This window comes from Thunnus thynnus, chromosome 7 (genome assembly GCF_963924715.1).
Source record: "Thunnus thynnus chromosome 7, fThuThy2.1, whole genome shotgun sequence".
Classification (NCBI taxonomy): domain Eukaryota; kingdom Metazoa; phylum Chordata; class Actinopteri; order Scombriformes; family Scombridae; genus Thunnus; species Thunnus thynnus.
This window is the reverse complement of record NC_089523.1, coordinates 13917746-13938969: the sequence shown is the minus strand read 5'-3', so window position 1 is coordinate 13938969 and position 21224 is coordinate 13917746. Positions and strand designations below refer to the sequence as shown.

The 21224-nt window shown below is 39.0% G+C and overlaps 1 protein-coding gene across 2 annotated transcripts in view; it reads left to right on the top strand.

Moving 5' to 3' along the window:
- sphkap (SPHK1 interactor, AKAP domain containing) overlaps positions 1 to 21224 on the top strand; it is a 130378-nt gene that overhangs the window by 54326 nt on the left and 54828 nt on the right. The gene's annotated exons all lie outside the window — the stretch shown is intronic.

Genomic DNA, 21224 nt, shown 5'->3' with positions numbered 1-21224 from the left:
GTTGATCTGTTTAGCACAAATAAAATGTACTAGAGAAGATCAGCCGTGAAAATAGACTTTAACACCATTAGTCAGTATACTGTGTGTGATTTCATCACTAAACTCCACAAACTGAGCTCAGGATCACATTATTGATGCTCACTGTCTTTGCTCTCAGTGTAGCTGTTGTGGGTATGTTGGCCTGCCTCGCTGGTTTGTTAGATATAGATCTGACACGACACACAACATTTTTGTGGATCAACTTAAGCCTCAAAGCTTAGAGAAGGATTTCTATTCTGTGAGTGTGTTTTTTTTTATGTACATAAAATTAACTTGCAGATCTATATAGATTTAGAGAGTTTATCACTTTGTGTGTGTGTGTGTGTGTGTGTGTCTTACTGCTTGTTATGCAAGATATGAGAGGCCGATTAGGGTGAAATCACTGAAATATGTGCACATAGACATCGAAAATGTGCACATAGGCACTGAAAAATTTCACACCCCACCACCTTCACATACGGCGGGATATAGGCTACTCATGTGTGTGTATCTGAGTGTGTGCATGTAAAATAATTTCAGTGCGCTTGGAAGTTGTTGTTGTGGAACACATTTTCAGTGCGTATGTGCACATTTTCAATGCACGTGTGCACATTGTCAGTTTTTAAGTGCATGTTTTTCAATGTTTTCACCCTAACCGGCCTCCCTTCTGACGTCTTAATTCCTCCTCTTTATAATTCCATAATGTTCCCCTAATTTGTAGTTCATCTTCATAATTACCAGAGGGATGTAGTATATTAATATTATATGATTTTCTTGCTCAGATGTCATATTATCAGGCTGCATGATTCTGGATTAAAAAAATGTTAAAAACAACTCTGTTTTTTTGGTGTTTTGTCCAAAACAGTTTCTTGCACATTGCTGCTTCTGTTACTACCTGTGCACATTTGACACAGGGAGAAACACACATTATTTATTTGCTGATGCAGCTTCAGGCAGAATTTAGTCATACTTGGTTCGATTCATCAGATTTCCCTGCTAGTTCATATGTGGCAGAATCGTCACGTAGAAACAAGACTGCAGAGAGGTATGAATCAAAATCACAGCTGTAATGTGATTAATCCTGCAGCCCTGCAGCACCGTGTTACACGGAGAAACAGACCGTGCTGTTGATTCTCGTCCACCAGAGACCATCAGCCTCAGTCAAAGGAACAGCTCAAGAGTCCAGTGCAAAAGAGTTTTGACAGAGAGCTTTGTGATCCTTGATTATACTTTGAATATATTATCTACTTCATTATACTGTAAGTATGTCATATACAAATATTTTCTGTGTGCTGTGGTGAGGCTCTTTCCTTGTTAAATAAAGTATATATATTCATCCCATGGATGTTTTATTGTAAGAGACTCTAGTTCTAAGATGATGCCTTGTTATTCCAATGAAAGTTGCTCCTTGGGCATGTAAACCTTTCTGTTTTTGGGCCTATATGCACATTAGAGTCCATCTCTGGCTGAGGCGGCTGATTCCCTGAATACATGAATGGCAGGAAATTAATGTAATGATTTGGCATGTGAGACACTGAATTGGTACTAACTACAGTAAACGCAGAGCAACTAGTTTTATTAGTCACACTGCACTCCCTAAAGAGCCAAAGCCCACTAGAGGGTGACGGTCTCTCCTTGTTATAAAATCCGACATTTGCACCGTACTGCCAATATTGTTGATGCTACAGATCAGCAGGCTGCCCTTTAACTTGTCAGCTCTCTGAGAGAGGCGACATAAACATACAGCTATACTAATAAAAAGGTGTGTATATAGCCTATATGTATTGTCATTTTTTAGTGAGTCTAATTCATCTTTTGAATGAGGAATTCACAGCTTTACTTTCTTAGGTATGATTAGTAGCTAACATTAGCTAACTTTATCTTGATATTGCTTTGTGACTCACAGTACTGTATGTTTGTTAATTTTAGGAGTCTTCTCTACGTGTACCACAGTTAAACTATATAGCATGGAGAAAAAAAAAATCAATAATTAACCACAAAAGAAGTAAACACAAAGATATTCATTAGAAGAGACATTTGCTTTTGGTCCCATTCCACTCCCTCTTTTCAGTTTGCCTAAATGCTAATGGTGGTGTCATCTGACATAATCTTAGGAGATGTAAGGAAATTTAGCACTGGTAACCACCACTTATAAACACAGGGACTGCTGTTTAGCAAAAGTTAATCTGGCTTTAAAGCACTGTTACACAAAACAGAAAAGGTTTCATTGCTGGCTTATTGTCTGTCTTAAAAAGTTAGGCCTTGAAACAACCTTGGCTGAAATTTGGTGGACAGATATCCATTGGCCCAAAAATCTGTTGATTAGATGTTGATAATGATCCAGGTCTGGGCTTCCTGCCATTGGGCTATTGTGTTTTGTTTTGTTTTTTTTAAGCCAAAGCTGTTTTGTTGCATTTATTCCAACATTCAGGACTTCCAAGATGGCAGCTGTATTCACATGTTGTTTTCCGGGTAAATAAACCTATACCTAACACATGTTAAATAAGCATACTATCAATTACATATTAAGTTGTTGAGCATTAATAAATATTTGCATATTGTATATATTGTGTTCTTTATGTTTTGGCATTAATATTATCTTACTGGGCTATGGGTAATTTATTTCAGCCCTATACTGTACAGCGATAATTTTAACTTGTTGCTCTATATTTTACTGCAGAAGTCTTTCCATTTCCATTTATATATGTATGTTTTATGGCACAATATACAGATTTGTGTGTATATTTGTTTGTGTGTGCGTGTGTGGATAGTGAATGTAGCCAGAGAGAGAAAGAGCGCTAAAGCATGTACCAGTAGGCAGCATCCAATCTGATTCCTGGTTGAGTCTGTGAAGCAGCAGAAACCAGACAAACAGCGTGATGGAGCAATTAAGACTGGCCTTGACAAACCTAAACAAGCTCTTGGATGCAACCCCCCTCCCTCCCCCCCTACTGCAGAGCTTGTTAAACCTCACATGTGTGGGCAAGTAGCCTGCTAATGAGCCAGATCTACAGTATGTAATCAATTAATCTCTTTGACAAGGGTGCTGAAAAAGGTAGGCAGTGCTTTTGACAGAGTTGGAAATGAGAAATGAGAGCAAGGACATGACTAATTTTAGTGTTTCATTTGATGCTCAATTGGACGCATGTATGTTTTTTTCCTCTAGCAGTCATACAGAGCTCAAGAACATGTTGTCTGCCTTCACAGTGGCGATTTTACATAATGAGTAAACGGTCACGTGTTTAGTAGCATGTGTCAGATAAGTGATAAGTATCTCTTATCATATCATTATATTGTCGTCTGGGATCATAACAAATGAAAATCAGCAGCAGGGCACCGTCATCTTCCATTTTCCACTTTTCTTGGCTAAACTCATGCTGAACTGATGCTCAGAAAGACTTATGACAGTCGGCTTGGGCTTTATCCACTCATCCTTTTGTCAGCTTCCAATCTCTCCTTCTCTACCCTACACTATCACTCTCTTTCCCTTCTCCTTTCCTTAACAGGCTTTTAACTGATATCAGACATTAGCACACATTCATTGAGCTGGTTGTTCGTCACACAAGTAATGAATGCTGTCTGCAGTTAGATCTCTCTCACCGTTTATCACTCATTATCAAAACACATTCTCACAGGGCACTTCTACTTTTCATCACTCGGTCAATTTAATGCATCATGATTTTATGTGAAGTGGTGGTCATCATATTCCCCTCATTTGAGCTCAAGAGACTTGGAATGTGCAGGATGTTGGCAAATGCAGCGCAGAATAACTGAGGTTCAATTAATTTGGCCCCAGTCACATTAAGAAATCAATCTTTCTCAGCGTTCAACAGCTACTGTTTTTTGCCTTCCAGTATATAAACAATTAAAAGATACAGATGAAAGTTGCACAACAGGTTGTTGGACAATTTAACTAAAGTGATATACATTTGCCAGTAGCTAATTGGATTTTTAACAGTAGTTACATTATATTGATTCTTCTATTTCCTGTCAAGGCTCTGAATATGTCCTTCACTGTTGCTTGCAAGTCTTAAACCTTCTGAAAACTTCAGGTTCTGCAACAGAAAATGTGGAAGAGGTATTCCTTCAAGTTTTACTTTGAAATCATAGACTGTATATAAAGATGGATGCAGCGAGGCGTGACGTCACCCGTTGGTTTGCACTGGAGCCAGTTTGAAGCTCCGAGTTGCTGCTTATGGTCGGTGCCAACGTTTGGAACCAGGACATTCCAAATATGGGATGCGGGTGTTGTCTTCCACACTCTGGAAACACGCTACCTTGGACCAAAGTGAACGCTAGCTTACTGGGAAAGCAGAATGGTGAACACTTGGGCTAACATTAGCTACCTTAGCTATTGTTATCAAGTACCATTAGACTTACTGAAATACTGTGACAATGATCTGATTCTGACCACGTCTACACTATAAGTCTTCAAATCTTAACAGGGCAGACATTGCCAAAATGACCACCAGCACACTTATTAGAGCAATTGAGACCATAATGGCTCATTGAAAATAGTTACTGATTTAGTATTTATAGAGAGAAGTTTTCTTTTTTGAATAGGAGTCAACTGCGGCCAGTGTCAGTGGCATTGCACTTAAAGCTTCTTATGCACTGGCTTCAGCCTCAAGTCATGTTAGTTGCTAGTTGTTAGTAGATCCTGTTAAGGGGGTGAAGAGTAAGACCTTTCACTCTTATCTGTCCACTGATTGCACATCGCACTGGATTCATATGTAAGTTAAAAGCCTTAACTGTACAGTGTCCTCTCTTCATCAGTGTGAGAAAGGACACAAAGCTTGGGGAAGGATAAATGCTCTGTGATACATGATATAAGAGGGTGGTGAAAGGGTGAAACAGAAGGAGAGAGAAAGAGCGAGAGATAAAGGGGCAGACAGGGATTAAATGGATGAGAGCACACGCTACGCCAGGCAGCTATAGTGCTGGCATCCGGTTCCATGCTTATCCCAAAGGGTCAGACCGTTTCACTAATGGACACAGAGAGAATTGATCTCTACAGTGTTACTGGAATGCATGGCATCAGGCTGCCAGGCACACACACTCACACACAGATGTACAGATATTCACATACATTATTCACATGAATAAAAATTCATGCAAGGCATTCATTTACTCTGCACACATACTATTTATTCATGCATCCAGCCTCACACATCTGTCCAGAGAAATAACAAAAGGGAAACACACTGTGCTGTCAGGGTATGTACTCTCTTGGATTGAACACACACACAAGGAATCAGTAAAGCTATCAAACACTTCCTGGTTGCTTGCCGGCCTCATTTAGACACTGTATGTACATAATTCAACGTGTCTGAAAATAGTCCTGAGATGTAAATAATGCAGAGGTCCATTAAAGACTGCTAAAACAAACACATGGAGGGAGGGGGGAGGGGGGGAGCAGAATTGATGGTGACAGGTGCAGATAGATGAATGAAAATTAAGTGTAAAGGTTAGTGTGGTTTTCAGTTTGTTTATACAGTACAGTAAAGCCAAGTGGATGAGACTGTATCAAAAGTGAGAGAAAAAAGGAATAAATTGGCCATTTGTTCTAAGTAGGGAACACTTAGTGTATCATTTTTTCATCATCATCATCATTGTCATCATCATCATCATTGTATCACAAAACACATGATCACAGACATAACTACAGTACCTAATCCATCCTTGAGATCATTTTTAGTCATGCCTGAAGACACTGATGACCTGTGGCAGGTGTGGAAGCTCAGATCTGCTGTGGCTCATTTTAACAGCTGCTGCTCACTGAGCCCAGAACGGCCTAGAAAAGTGCAAACAAACGTGGTACCCAATCCTGGTCCTTCAGGGAACAGTGGTTATAACCAAAAATTCATGATCCTTTTCAGTCGAAACACTGATACCACACAGGGCTGACTTTGTTTTGTTGCACAATGCCTGCTTTCTTAGACGTCAATCTGGATTTCCTAAACCAAAATGGATGAACATAACTCTGCCATGTAATATTTCTATTCAATATATCTTAATTTTATGTGAAACATTTACAAAAATGACTGTAATTAAATATATTGCCTGAGCTGAGCTAGATACTGGACTATGCTAGGCTGAATTTTGTACCCAATGTACATACTGTAGCTAGCTACTAGCTGAAGGTCACTTTGCTTTGAATTCATTTCATCCTCCAATATCCTTGCATTGATCCGGGAGACTTTCGGTAAAGGTGTGTCTAAATCAGCTATGTAGCTAAAGCGGTGGCAGCTGCAGTCTTCTCTCAGTGGATACATTCAGCTGCAGCACTGCTTTACACTAAAGATAATTTGACTGCAGTCACAGTCTGATATGCAATCATATACTTGCATGTGCAAGTTGGAAGAAAATAGACATTAAGTCTAAAAGGATGCTTTGGGTCACAGTTATGTGAACCAGCTGTTATACAACCAGTTTAGACAGATACTCCAACTAAAAACAAGGCCAATCTGTTCTGTCAGGTGGACGAGAGAGAGAAAACTGTAAAATGCAGCACAGACGGGGTATAACTAGAGGTGAAATTGACAAGTAGAGAAATGCCCCTCGATCATTTATTTTGTTTTTGATTTTTTTTTTTTCTCCCCTGATTGGAGCATTGTGCTGAGGCCTTGTTTACTCCTAAGTGCCTCACAGACCTGTGCTGCTTGAGCCCCATGACCATAACCGGCAGCTAAACACATCATCAGGTTGTGCTAAAAATAGACTCACCACTGTCTTGCAATACACAGAAACACATGTGTCATACAAAACTGGGAGAAGTATGCTCACTTTTTGCGCACAAGTGTAGCACATAAACTACAAAACACATTACTTACAGTTACACCTCTAAAGCCCCACAAGCCAGAGTTACTTCTCTTTTTCCCCTGCCTGCCAGCAGACACACAGCAAACAGCCCGGCCAAGTGTCAAGGGCATTTATATTACAACAAACTCAATGGCCAGAGGAATTATTTGAGTGAGTGTGGTGATGGAGGCCCTCGGGTTCATCACACACACACACACACACACACACACACTCACCATCTCGATCATCTCTCTGTCGTTCTGTCATGCTCTTTCGTCCACACCCCGCCATTTTCCAGCCGTACAAACACAACTACTGTGTCCATCTGAGTCACCTCAGTCCTTTCCCACTGGGCACTACATGGTCGCACCTGACAGGCCACATCAAACATAGAGACACTCAACCACCTATCTATCTACATACACACACACACACACACACACACAGACACACACACACACTAGACCATAAAACAAACAAATGTGTGTGTATGTGAGTGACGCAGCAACATGTGCATACATACATGTGTCCGGTGAACTGAGGTGTGGACAAAGACATAAATGCTCCCTGACAGGATCAACTGAGTTACCAAAGGTTCAACTATTAAACGTATCTGAAAAGCAGTATGAAAGTTTTCTTTTATTTTTTAGCTTTGACAGTGAATCACCTCTCATGGCAAACAACCGCACGAAGAACACTAGATTTCAAACCAATAAAAGGAATGGTTCCCATTCCTCCTCAATGGTCAGTACATTAAAAGAAGCAGGTTAGCTGTGATAATGATGTATGAACCTGTTCACATTTGGCCGCTCAGTATTTTATACATACAGTAAATATTACTCATTTCACTAAGCAGGCTTAGAGTACAGCCACACTGACCATGATGTCTGTCTGAATAATCAATCTTCAAGTTATTTTCTGTGGTGAGAGCCACAAATCCATCTCTGTCAGATTTCTGTCAGTTTTGACAGAAGGTTCAGTCTAACTCTATCAGATAGATTTGTCAACATCCATTTAGTCAAAAGCAGATGCTCTTTAAGTCCCAGTTCATGATCGGCGGTATTTAAGTGTCATTTCCACTCTTTATCCATGTAGACTGTAACAGTTGGGCAGAAATATCTCTATAAACTAATCACACACTGAGGTACTAAGTTAGTTTGGAGAAAAATATAGAAAACAGAAACCTGTACAATTAATTGGTTGTACACCATATGTGATATTGTTGGAATAATTGACTACACTAGGATACATACAGTATATATTCATACACAGTGCAGTACCTGCAGTGTATACATCTACACACATAAAAACACTTAAGAACACACTGCAGTGACTGTCCAGTTTTATATGTGTTGGGTATTTGTTAGTTTAATGACCATTTACAACATCCATATCCCCTTTCACCTTCTGAGGTCTTTTCATACATTGTAAGAAAGAGAAAAAATGTGCACAAGGATGCTATGAGCACAGATGTACATGTTTCTTCTGCATATTGATGGTTGTTGGTTGTAATGTACTGTAAACATTAGCACTTCACTAGGAAGTGAAGAAGTTAAGGTATACAGAGCATGGGTCCAAATTTTCCAACGCAGAGAGGTAGAAAAATTCATTCAGCATGTTTGCTTAATCATAAGTACACATCCATCAGTGACAATAGAAAGATATTCTCGTCTGTTGTCTCCATCCTCCTCTGCAGAATTTAAGCAAAGTCAGATGGATCTGTTTTTCATAAGCTTGTGTAGGACACATCTGGCTCATGTTGGAGAAACTGGGGCAAGGAAACATAACAAAGAGGAAAGTGATAAGTTGATTGGCTTCTCATTTTCAAGAACTTCTCCTCTGCACATGCTCCTGAAGCAGGCACCTCTGATTTGTTTTTATGAACAGAGCTTCTTGCAAATGTCTAAAAATAAGTTACTGATAGAAACATATCATCTTACAGGAAAGTTTTGTTCACTATTAGCAGTTTCCTTACATAAAAGTAAAGTAGTACAAAGCTCCTTTCAAGTGAAACCTGACGGAGTTGAATGATGACAAATCCTTGAGTATAGGCATCCTTTCCAACTGCTTGGTTACAATGTGTTCTGTTCTCCAGACGTCCCACCGTGAGCCAGAGATGTAGTGAGATTTGGTTACATCTCTAATAATGGCCATTTGTTAGTTGATTTGCAGTCGCAAGTAAAAGCTGACATTAAAAGTAACACCGAGCCAGCAGGAACAGTAGCTAAGCAGTGTCTGTCCCTTCTCCCCGCTGAGAGAGTGGGCCGGGAGAGAAAGCACAGCAACACAGAAAGATAGACAAAGAAGCAAACGCAGAGCCTGTGTGAGTCAGAGTGGTGAAGGAATGATTTGTCATTAAATTACATGTTCATACTGTGTTAGACACATGCTAAAAGAACACTATACTTCATAGACGATGCATCTATGTATTTTTGCAATCATGCAGCTGCTGCAAGACTCGAGCATAATTTTGCAGAAACAAATGACTAGCTGCCAATGACTTATGACATCTTAATATCAAACACGGAGTTTAAAACATGTTTCTATGGGTCAAACATGCAGAAAGGTGTCAGACATAAGCTTATAATGAGCAAAATAATTAGATCTTAATCTTCAAAAGACCTCATAGTTCAAAGATAATTTTATCTGTTGATGTTCAGTGGGATCAGATGGTCCAACCCTAGAAATTACGCTCATATACTACTAAACTGTTTTCCCATTTATGTTGCGCTGGCAAACGTAATCACTGCCTGGATTATGTTCATAGACAATGTTTTTTCAAAAGAATTTAGTGTTACATATTATATATCGCCCTGAAAACACAGGTCACCGGAGATTAGGCTTCACATCCTGCATGTGGTTAGATTTAGGCAACAAAACCACTTTGGTCAGGGAAAGATGGTGGTTTCACTTAAATGTTAATAAATGTGTCATGCTTCAAGTCACTGCAGACTTTTTTCTGTATTAAACCAAGACCACGATCTATCCCTAACCTTAACTGAATGCTGCCAGTGCCTAAACATAACCATAAAAAGTTTAATATTGCTTTAGTTACTACTGGATATTATACTGCAAGATCAGATATTTTGGTGGAAAAAGAAAGAACGACATGTTCTCATTATGTTGAGAGAAAGCATCATTCAGCCACCATTACATTTCTTGCAAAAGGTATTAGTAGTTGTGGTCTATGAATGTAATTTCGAGGAGACAGGGTTGGATGATCAGTATACAGCCACTATTGTACAATAAGTATAAAAAAAGGAAAAATGCACATGCTATGTAGAGGACTAGTCATTACATGAAGAGGGTTTTTTGTCATTGGAAAGAGTTTGGATTTTTTTTTTTTTTTTACTGTACTGTGATAATATACAGTCACATACTGTATACATGTTATCAGTTTATCTATGATTTTGTCATCTGGTTTTTCCATACTGTAATTTTGCTATCTTGGTCTATTCTGTACACGCAACATCTATTCTATGTCTGTCTGTGCTGGAAGAGGTATTCCTCCTCTTTTGCTCTTCCTGAGGTTTCTCTCATTTTTTCCTCGTTAAAGGTTTAATGAGGTTCTTATTCAAATTGAGGGTCTAAGGATAGAGGATGTCATATGCAGTACAGATTATAAAGCCGCATGAGGAGGCTGATTTGTGATTGGGTTATATAAATAAAAAATTACTTTACTTGACTAGTGATGTGCTGTAGTGTATTTTCAGCAATGTAGCACCAAATGAACAGCTATTCTATTTGGTTTATTAATTAATTGAATGACTCAGTGATTTTTGATTGTTCAGCTTCTCACACTGTGAATTCCATTACAGTGCTTCTTTTTTCTCATTTTTTTCACAGTTTCTCATTAAAACCTGCCTCCTCACTGTACTCCAACAGTGCACTACTCACATATTCAACCATCACCATGTTAAGTTATGCTGTTGGAAATAAAACAACACACACACACACCATGGCTACAGAGAAAAGCAAACATTCTGGGTATTTTTCATTGTTCAGAAAAGCTGAATCCAAACACAAAAATCCTTCAAGGTAGACAAAAAAATCAATCATCCAATTTAGAAATCTCTTTATTCAATACAGTATATTCACTGCACCAGACAGGCCGGGCACATGGAATCAAACACACACTAGGTTATCAAATATGCAGTATGTGTACAGCAGGGGGGAGAGGAAGGAGAGATGGTATGGCACTGAAGTGTGGAAAGAGTGAGAGGGGAGAAAAAAACAAAGCAAAAAGAGGTTTAGGAGGAAAATCTAACACAGTCCGTCTGTCACTATCAAAAAATGAAATATTTCTTACTTGCCAGAAAAGAAACATTGGCTACAGCATGTGGTTTGAAGGATGTTACCATTCAAGTGCCAATCAAAATGTACGAAACACCCAATATGTCCAACAACAACAAGGTGCCCACTTGCACAGCAGCTACCATGTTAGCAGCTTTATTTATGACAAATCTGTGATTGTCAGGCACACACAGATAAGTGACACAAAGTCATTGTTCCTATAAACTAGTACCAATGCGACTGGTCTGAGCAGAAACTATCACTCTCTACCGTTACCATGTGCCAAGACAGCTACTTATGGTTTTAACTTAATGCAAGAAGTTTTTGCATTAGTAATTGTACTTCTGCTACCATATATGTAGAGTAATTCAACAACTTTTACTGAGGAATGTCTCGATCAAGTTTTGTTTGGTCCCCAATCCCAATCAGAGTCCTTTGATATCAGGTACCGAGTCTCATCCAACACTCATCCTGCTAAAACCAAGCTAAAACCAGAAAATGACATAAGATTGAACTTAATTCATACAGAAAGAAGGTTTTGTGCAAAACAATATACAAACTAAAAATAATCATGTATATAGCAGCAGAAGATACAGTATGCAATGTTGATTAAATATGTATCTGACATATTTATATAACAGGTGAGCCTACTTAATTTAGAATTCCCCATTTTTCACAAGCTACTTGATCCAAATACTGGAGGTCTTGATTCAAAACTATTAAGTTGATAAGCTTAATTTACTCTCCTTGAGATGTGATACACTTGACCCAGCGCTGCTTTAGTTTCACCAAGCTGTAGGCATACGCTACCTGGCAGCAAATCCCATAACTAAACCCTACTCCCGTGCTATTGATGGCTTCTGGGAATATACCCAACGACAGTTAAATTTAATTTTGCCCTTTTGTCAAGTTACTCATGGAATTTACTTTAAAGGTCCAGTGTGTATAATTTAGTGGCATCTAGCGGAACGGACTTGGAAGAAATGGAATATAATATTCATAGGTATGTTTTAATCAGTGTATAATCACCTGAAAATAACAATTGTGTTTTCATTACCTTATAATGAGCCCTTTATATCTGCATAGGGAGCGGGTCCTCTTCCACAGAGCCCACCATGTTGCACCACCATGTTTCTACAGTAGCCCGGAACGGACAAACCAAACACTGGCTCTGGAGAGGGCCTGTCATGTTTTTCACAAGTTTCGTGGCCACCGTAGGTTCTCCTCCACACTTGGAAGGGGAAAGGGAGGGGTTTTCATTTGGTTGCAATCTGCAACCTCACCACTAGATGCCACTAAATCCTACACACTGCACCTTTAATTAGTAACTAGCAAGTAGCTAAAATGAATTGCCACCGCCAGTGTTTGTCATCTGGCAAGACGACAGTCAGCACCAGCTAAAAAATGAGAAGCTGCTACATAAATGTTTTGCACACTGCTCTTTGCTAATAAGAAATGGAAAAGAGAGATAAAACATATTTTTTAGCGATAGAGTTTAGCAAATCTCTGCATTTTGCTAATATGAGTGTCAGAACTCAGACACTTGCACTGGTGCACCAAAATTATTTTTCATATTCACACACTAACTTGCATATGCAGTAAAAATGCTTGCACTGTAGAGTCCAGCTGTCATAAAGCAGCTTTGCAACATTAACAGGCTGGGGTGGACAAAACACAGTAGAGAACAGTGAAGAACCAATCAAATAAGATCTCAGACTGGTTCCAACACTGATCTCTTCTTTTACTTATGTTGGATATTTTTATGCTCCTCACTCCCAGCAGAGGATGGTGCATGTTCATTGATACAGTTGCCACTCGCCATTTACATCATGTCTGAACTCCTTGAAGCATGCAATGTCATCCATGATGTGGTGCCAATTACGAGATCCAAAACTGGCTTTGGGCAATGCTGCTATTTCTTCAAAACTTTGCCTGTGTCTAGTTACCTTAAGTTGCTCTGTGAATATGTGCCCATTTGCAGCCTGTCCATATTCCACACCAATGCACATGGCGGCCAGGAGCAGCAGTGTCTGTGGGCAGAGCGAGCACACACTCTGTTGAAATGTCAGTGCATCTGTCCATGCCCTCCACCTATCCTTCCCTCCAGCGTTATCCTTCCTCCACCTCTCCTTTTTTTGCTTTTCCGCAGGGCTTTTGTTGACTGTTGGAACTGTTCACTCACACCAAGGTGAAATCACAGAGCGTGTACCATAACTCAGAACTCACCTTACCTTGACCTCTGTTGTCACGTTGTCTGTTTTTGCCTCCTTTTTGATTTTTCCAGTCATAGTTGGATCTAATACTTACATACATATCTGTTGTCTTTTTTTTTATTCACCCACGAATTTTAGCTGGCTGTAAAGCAATCTATGGAGCTGAAGAAAAATGTCCTTTTTGTTTTGCTATACCTTCTACAATATCTTCTAGTGGTGGGAAACCAGTGGTCACTCTATTGTTGTTCATTGTGTCCCCACATTGCAGTAATGAAAAGAAGTATTGTGGATCCAGTGTTGTCACTTTAGCCAGTGTGTCTCTCTTATAAGATTTCCACAGTCACTCTGCAGCTGGGAACCAATTATAAGCTTTTAACAAAAACACCAGTGAGAGACAGTACCCGGGACTCCCGAGTCAGAGGAGTAACGACAAACAGCTTTTCACAGAACAAACAAGAGACTCTTCATCTCCCTCTCTGTCATTCTGTTACTCACACATTTGCACAACAAAATGTGAAAGCAAAAGCAGAACACACAGACACATACTGGCATGCTCTTCCAAACAGTGACAGGATCCCAAGTAGAGGTTATCCCTCTTGATGACTTATTTGCATTGTCACCATCTCCCCAGTGCTCTAAACCCCATGCCTCCATCCTGGAGCCACTTTGTCACTTACTGACAACCTGAGAAGATACTGAGCTAATTTTAGCATGCAATCCACAGCTGAATGAGTAAAAGAAAGGATTAGATTAGCATGTAACTGCCCGAACATGAAGTGGCATGGTAATCATTTAAATGCTTGAGCCAGCATGCTAAATGCTAACAAATGTAGAAATGCTCCCTGCAAGTCAAAAGCCAGGGCTTCAACCTTTGCTTGTGATGTTTTTTTTCTACTTTGCCAACGAGCTGATGTTGGCTTATCCATTTCGTAGCCTTTGTGGCGAAGGATTTCCATGTGTTGTGTTATCTGATTTTGGCTCGAACATGTACGGATGTATTTGAGAAGTTGACATTTCTAGTGAAGAATGATAAAAAGTAGTGAAATCTTACTGCTATAGTTTTTTTCATGGTTTGTTGACGTAACCTCAGGGGCTGACGGATGTCTGCCGAGGGGCAGCTTCCAGGAGCTGCTGGCCAATCAGAACAGAGTGGAGCCTTAAAGAGACAGGAGCTAAAATGGCCTTTTTCAGACAGTAATCACAGTATTTTCTCGTAGTACTGTGTGGAAGTTGCAGAGCTGTCAGTTCTGTATTAATCAAGTAGAAAATATCGTAGAGTAAATAGTAGTAGAGGGCTGATTCTACTGATGGTGATGTGATGCCTTGTCGAGTTTATTCAAGTAGCAGCTCTCTGTGTGTAGAAATATTGTGTTTGTGGTTTATGAGCTTAAGTATGCCATAAAAAAAGAACAACTACACAACACATAAATGGAGTGAGAAATGAACAAGTGAGACAGCGCACAGATGGCAGTGTATATGAAAATGTTAGCAAGGGGGAGAAAGGAGGCAATATGGAAGGATGAAGATTATCAGACTTAATGAAGATAGAATAGCTGAGTCAGCAGAGGTTACATAGAGAGGGGAGCTTCGTCACTGCTGCTGATGTCAGTGAACTTTAACACACACATGATTAATTCTGCTCCCATGATTTCTTTTTTCCCGTTTCTCCTCTTCTTTTCCTTTGTTCCATCAATTCAATCATAAAGACAGGAAAATTAGGGTCACTTTGAGAAGGGAGCAGAGAAAAGAGAAATGACTCTTTCAGGCAGGTACAGTAGAGAGACCTGGTGCCACACTGTAGACCAGCTACCACAAAAACTGCCGGAAGCATTGCATGGCTGATTATGTGATGCTGAGCTGCCATCCCGATTTCACTGCAATTAATGAAAAAGCAGAACAAATGATGCTCACTGAAAGACACAGTGGCCCCATTTAGCCCGCCTCAAGCCCTCTCTGTCATCCTCTTCAGACCAGATCACTCGGACATGAATCTTAGGTGTGAATTTTTATGGCAGTACAAAGTAGATTCTTTGTATTCACCACATCATGATGTTACTGATTGTGTCAAATGAGTTATAAATTACAAAAAAGTCAAATATAGCGACTGTGAAATGAACATTAAACTGTACACTTAGCATCAACTGTAGACGTCCCATGTGGCAAATCCCACCCGTGTGGTTCCCCAAGCATGTTAAAGCTAATGCTAAGAGTTAGTTGCCATTCTGTTTCTTCTCAGCGTGTCCTGTTGCGCCACTGCAATATAACACCTGAGACACAGAAAGGCTGCCACAGCTGTGATGTGTGAAAACTCATGACGTGAATGAGAGCATGTGTCAATATTGTGGGAGACTGCTTCAGACAGTGAAATGGCTCATCAACTTTGTTTGACATTAACCTTCCTGTGAAAAACAATATGCAATGTAAAAGCTATATTATGCAGTGGGTAGTGGGTGGCAAGTGGAGTCGATATTCTTAAATCTTGACTGTGTTGTATGAGGATTCTGTCTTTTAATTTGTGTAGTCTCGTCATGAAGAATCAGGTGTTTTATCTCCGCACAGATGTAAGCAAAAAAAAAGTGAGCATGCACAACCTTGCTGTATTTTTGTAGTGTGTGAGTGTACTTTTGGGCAAGACTGGTCTTCTCAACAGTATGCAAAAACCACCAATACTTATAATAAAGATCATTTTGCTCTATGACTACTTGGATCCTAATTTCTTAGTTTTGGCCATTATTCCTGTTACATCATATCCCTATGATAATTGCTGGTTGATAGCCAAACTTATTTGGAAGAAAAAACAAAGACAACCAGTTAAAATTATTACCCAAATTCTCTGTTGTAAATATAGTTTACAGACTAACTTCCTGGTTCAGCTTCTTACCTACTGTTCCCGGCCTAGGTGTGTGCATTCAGTTTTTCTGTCTAATGAGGGATTATTGTTGTTTTGATTATTATCACTTTCAACTTTATCTCTAAATAGAGGGCTTTTGCTTGTTTGCAATATGATCATATGAAGGGTCTTGTTTCTTGCCACATTGGAGAGCACCCTATGTTTTATAAATAACTAATGCTTATGTATTGTTTAACATGTTACCTTTTTTTTTTCTAGTATTCCACATCTTAATAATGTTTTGTTCTGTGAAGATGCACTGGACAATAAAATTGCACTATATTGTTCCCAGATATCAGTACTTACTTTCAATGTTAGAATAACCGAGTAAAATAATGGCCAAAACTACAAGAAGTTTTGTAACTTGATAATAAGAGAGATCAGTTTGAGTGCATCACTTGGATTAAAATATATTTAAACTTTAGGTAGAAAATGTGCTACCTGAAATTAAGCTTGGATGGCAGTTTTTATAGTGTCGCACAAAACTATTGTAAAGCAGGCAAAACAGGAAGATGAAGTTGTCGTCTCTAAAGCTCTGGCAGAATATATCATTATTATTAATGGTTTTGTATGCTGCACTGGAACAAAAGAGTTCCAGTTGGGTTTATATTGTTTACTAGTTTTCAAAGCAAAAATATCTGTTATGTTGTTTATTAAAATGTCCTTGACACATAGTGAGGTTACACTAATTTGTTTCTTGTGATGAGGTGTGTTGTCTGGGGTAATTTGAAGATTTGTGAGATACAGATTCTGTTGCTTTATTCTGCAAAGGTCATATTTTGACAGATCTGATTACCTTACAGTGCCCAAGTCAAGCTGTCTGTCATATTTAATGGCAGGTGTGCAGTTAGATCGACTTTGCTTTTTTGTATGTAGCTTAAGCCCCTCTGGCCCCAAAGCTTTCCTGCCTCTAATGATCCCTTCAGAGAGATGTAGTAGCTTAAAATGAGAGCGATAATGAAACACACACCTTCTTACTCTGTGCTTATTAGATGTGTTCAGAAAGAAGGGATATTCTGCTCTTACAGAGTGCGTGCTACCAAAGCAAGTTCACTTAGGACTCTCTCTTCGTCAGTGTATTTGTCCATCTGCATTTATGTTCAGTCTTTGTTGACATGAAATGCCCTTCCAGCGTCAATCTGGAATGACTGAAAAGACTGATAGAGAAGGAGGGAGCGCGAGGTTAATGAAATGGTCTTGAAATTTGCTTTTTAATGTTGCTCTATCTTCCTCCCCAAACCTTTTAAGTGCTTGTGGACACTGGATAAGATCAGGGAGTAGCCATCAAAGCAAGATTGCTTTTCTTGATGTTTATCTCCACTCTCACAAGAAGCATTTTGAATCACCCATAACCCCTCTGCTTTGAGACCTTATACACCTCTTTTAAGAAAGTCTGAAGCGTGTGCTGTAGCTTTGACTCATTTGTCATCTTGTTTGGAGCTTGCCTCTCCATTTCCACCTATTTAGGAAGAAAGGCTGAAAGTTTGTACAAGTTATAATCTTTCGAATCCATAAGACATCAAAGCTGTCACCTGGATTAACCTGCTTCATGTCTTTCACAGTAAAGACAGTGCTCCTCACGCCTTATTCTGTTGTATTTGTTGGCCAGGATGGAGTGCAGAGGCAAAACAGACCGAAACAAGATCACACAGTGTTACATTCAACATGGACTCCTCTTTATGAAGTGTCCTTGAGAAAGACACCAGGAGATGAAAAATACAGGGATTGATAACACAAGGCAAATCAATTCTTATTCCCTTTCTATCTATCTATATATATATATGTTCCACTCAAATCAAATCTTTTTTTTTTTTTAAAGAGCCTGGCTGTCTTTGTTCTGATTGTCTTGTCTGATGAGGCTGAGGTGTTTGTAACAGGCTGCAGAAGTAGTGATTTTTCTGCTGAGAGCACATAGATGCATCGTGACACCATCACCCATCATTGTTAAAGTGAAAATAAGGCATATTCTTCTGAAAATATGTTCTCTTTGAACCCCGAATGCTGATGGTGACATTACAGAGTGTGCAATACTGTTCTCTTTTAGGCAGTAATCATCTGGAGAAAGGGACACTGATGATGTAACACATGTGTTTGCTTTTTTGTTTAAAGCTTCAAAGCATTTTGTTCTATACTCAGGGCCAGATTAACTTTTCATGGAGCTGCGAGCCAAAAATTGGAGCTGCTGGGTTCCAATTAACCCCCAGTTCCTCCCCTTCTCTGCACAATACGTGCAGTTTTTCTGTGCCGGAATGCTACCTGGCCCCAGATTTTCTGGGTTGTACTTTGATTGATCACAAGTTATTTTAAGGATATGCAAGCACATATGTAAGCACAAAACAGAAATAATGAGGGTCTTTTGAAACTAGATTTTGACACAGGGACTTTAGTATCATGTCAGTTAATAGTGTGCTTTAGTGGAGTCTATTCCCCAAAGAAATTTGCAATTAGATTAGCACAAACCACTGGACACAAAGTAAGCCGGGAGCTTTTGCGTCCTGTGGAGTTCATAGGCAGTTGCCAAATTTGTGCAATTGGTAATCCAGCCTTTGGTCTACCCACTGGGTCATGTCAGACCACATACAGTGCATTTATACATTTGGAGAATGCATTGGGATAACTTTTTTGCTCCAAAGTAAACAGGATCCTATACACACTTTAATTGGTCAATTACTGCATGTTGTTTGTGTTTTGCACTCTTTTATTTACTCATTTAATGTCCACACTGCTGTCTTTTTTACTTTCACTTAATATTCACACCAAAATCTACTCATCTCTGACATACATGTTGCCTCCAACACACTGTACTGTACCTGTCCTAACAGTTTAACATATAAATTACTGTAATTGATGATTGCTAATCTTTCCTTATGTTGCACCTACTGTAGATTACAGGTTTTTCACCTGATGATGCTCCACAGACCGACTCAGTTCAAATCCCAGCATGTGTTACACTAATACACTTTGCTGTTGGATAAAATGCATTAATGAGAATTAATCAAGTTTATATCCTTCTTCGGCAATCATCCAGAGGATGTGGCCTTATTGTGTTACAGGAAGCAATTAATGTGTGCGTGTGTGTGTTTGTTGATGCTTAAGTTAATCTCATATACATAATGTCTAATTCTTTCATCATTATCTGCTCTGACCTCATTAAAATGCCCAATAACTTCATTAATGTATGTGGCAACCTCATTACAACTTGCCATGACCTCATCACAGCACTGTGACAACCACGTAATCTGCTATCACACTGACAAACTGAAGCAAAGACGTTACTGTATGTTTTTTTCTACAGTTTGCTGTAGTTTCAGAATGCAAACTACAAATGTTAGAGGAGAAGGAGGTTTAAGAGTAAACACCACAAGCGTTAAAATGTCCACTATCACTGTGCAAAAACAACTTATGAAGTGGGTTTGCTTTGATAGCATCACAGGCGCTGTAAGGTATTCTGCTTACAAGCTCATGTGTATCCAGAGCTTGAAATGCTTCCACTGATGTTAATTATTGAGCAGTAACTATAATGCCCCGGAGTCTGTGTGCTTTGCACTCAGTGTCGCCAAAGGCTCTTTATAACACTGACTCCAGGCCAGAGTGGATACTGTACATGTCCTCCTGCAAGATACACACATTAGTGGATACAGTTGTAATGTATAATGTGCAGATTGGGGCTCTAACTTTAACCAACAGCTCTCCCAAATGTTAAAAATCAGTCTTTATCTACTTCTTTATCTACATTTTAAAATAAATTAACTGCTACTAGAATCATTTTTTCATTACTCACAACAAAAGCATGTCTATCACATTTAAAGGCCTTAAAAACATATTTCTCAATCAGCTTCAAAGTACTGTATTAGTTAGTAGGTATTAAAAGACTTTGCTTGCACTTTATTGGACAGTTATTGGTGAAGAGGCTGACAGGAAACAAGGGGAGATGGGTGTGACATGTAGCAAAGGTCCCACGCCGGACTCAAACGAGCTTATGTTGTTAATCATATCTGATCAAACCACATCACACAGTATTGATGAAGCAGATTACCTGAGTTTCTGACTGTTGAACACACAATTAATTACATTACAATTTACATTATATTTACATATTTTGATCGTTGATTATTTAGCTGCAGATATTTTAGGTTACAGAGTAATATTTCAGATTTGAAACACAACTGACTCAGTTAAAATCCCAGACAGTAAGTGTTTGGGGCATGATGCATGCTAGCACAGTCCTCTGACTTCCGACACAGAGTGGGATGACCATATGGTCATGGTATAAAAGCCATATGGATGCTATATATATATATATATATATATATATATATATATATAAACACACACCATTTAAGCATATGTTAACATATGAAATGATGTAAATGAAAGGGATTCTGGCTTAATTGTAGAAGATGTGCTTTTGAGAGATGGGCTGGGATATTAAGTTAAAAATTAAAGGTGCTTAAAAAGTCTGAGGCTGATGTTATTCATACAAGAATCATAAAAAGCACACAGTATCTAACGTGTTTTGATGTGAAAATTGTATCAATGTGGTGAAGAGAAGTAACTCTACAGCAACTAAACCCTTTCTATTGCATCAGTCTGTAAGCCAGGAGCCAAATGTTGTAGATGAAAACTTGATTTCTAACCTGAGACATGTCAGCTGGCTTCCAAACAGCAAGAAGCTTTAAATTCTTACTATAAAGTAAAATATTTGATTGACTTTGCTAAATGAGTTTGCTTTTCGTTATCTTTATTTTGTCTTGTGTTAATAACTGCAGCTTCTTCTCTTTATAATAATTATGATGTTTTTCTATTTTGGTTGTATTGTGGGTATGAAAAATATTAATAAGTAGTAATAATAGTAATTCGTTTCAGCTTTGTGGATCAGTGTTAAAATGCAAAATAGTTCAGTTCAGTTATCTGCATTCGCATCAGACACAAGATCTGTTAACATTATCATAACTACCCAGGTATTCCATATATGCATTTCTACAGACTCATTGTGTGTGTGTGTGTGT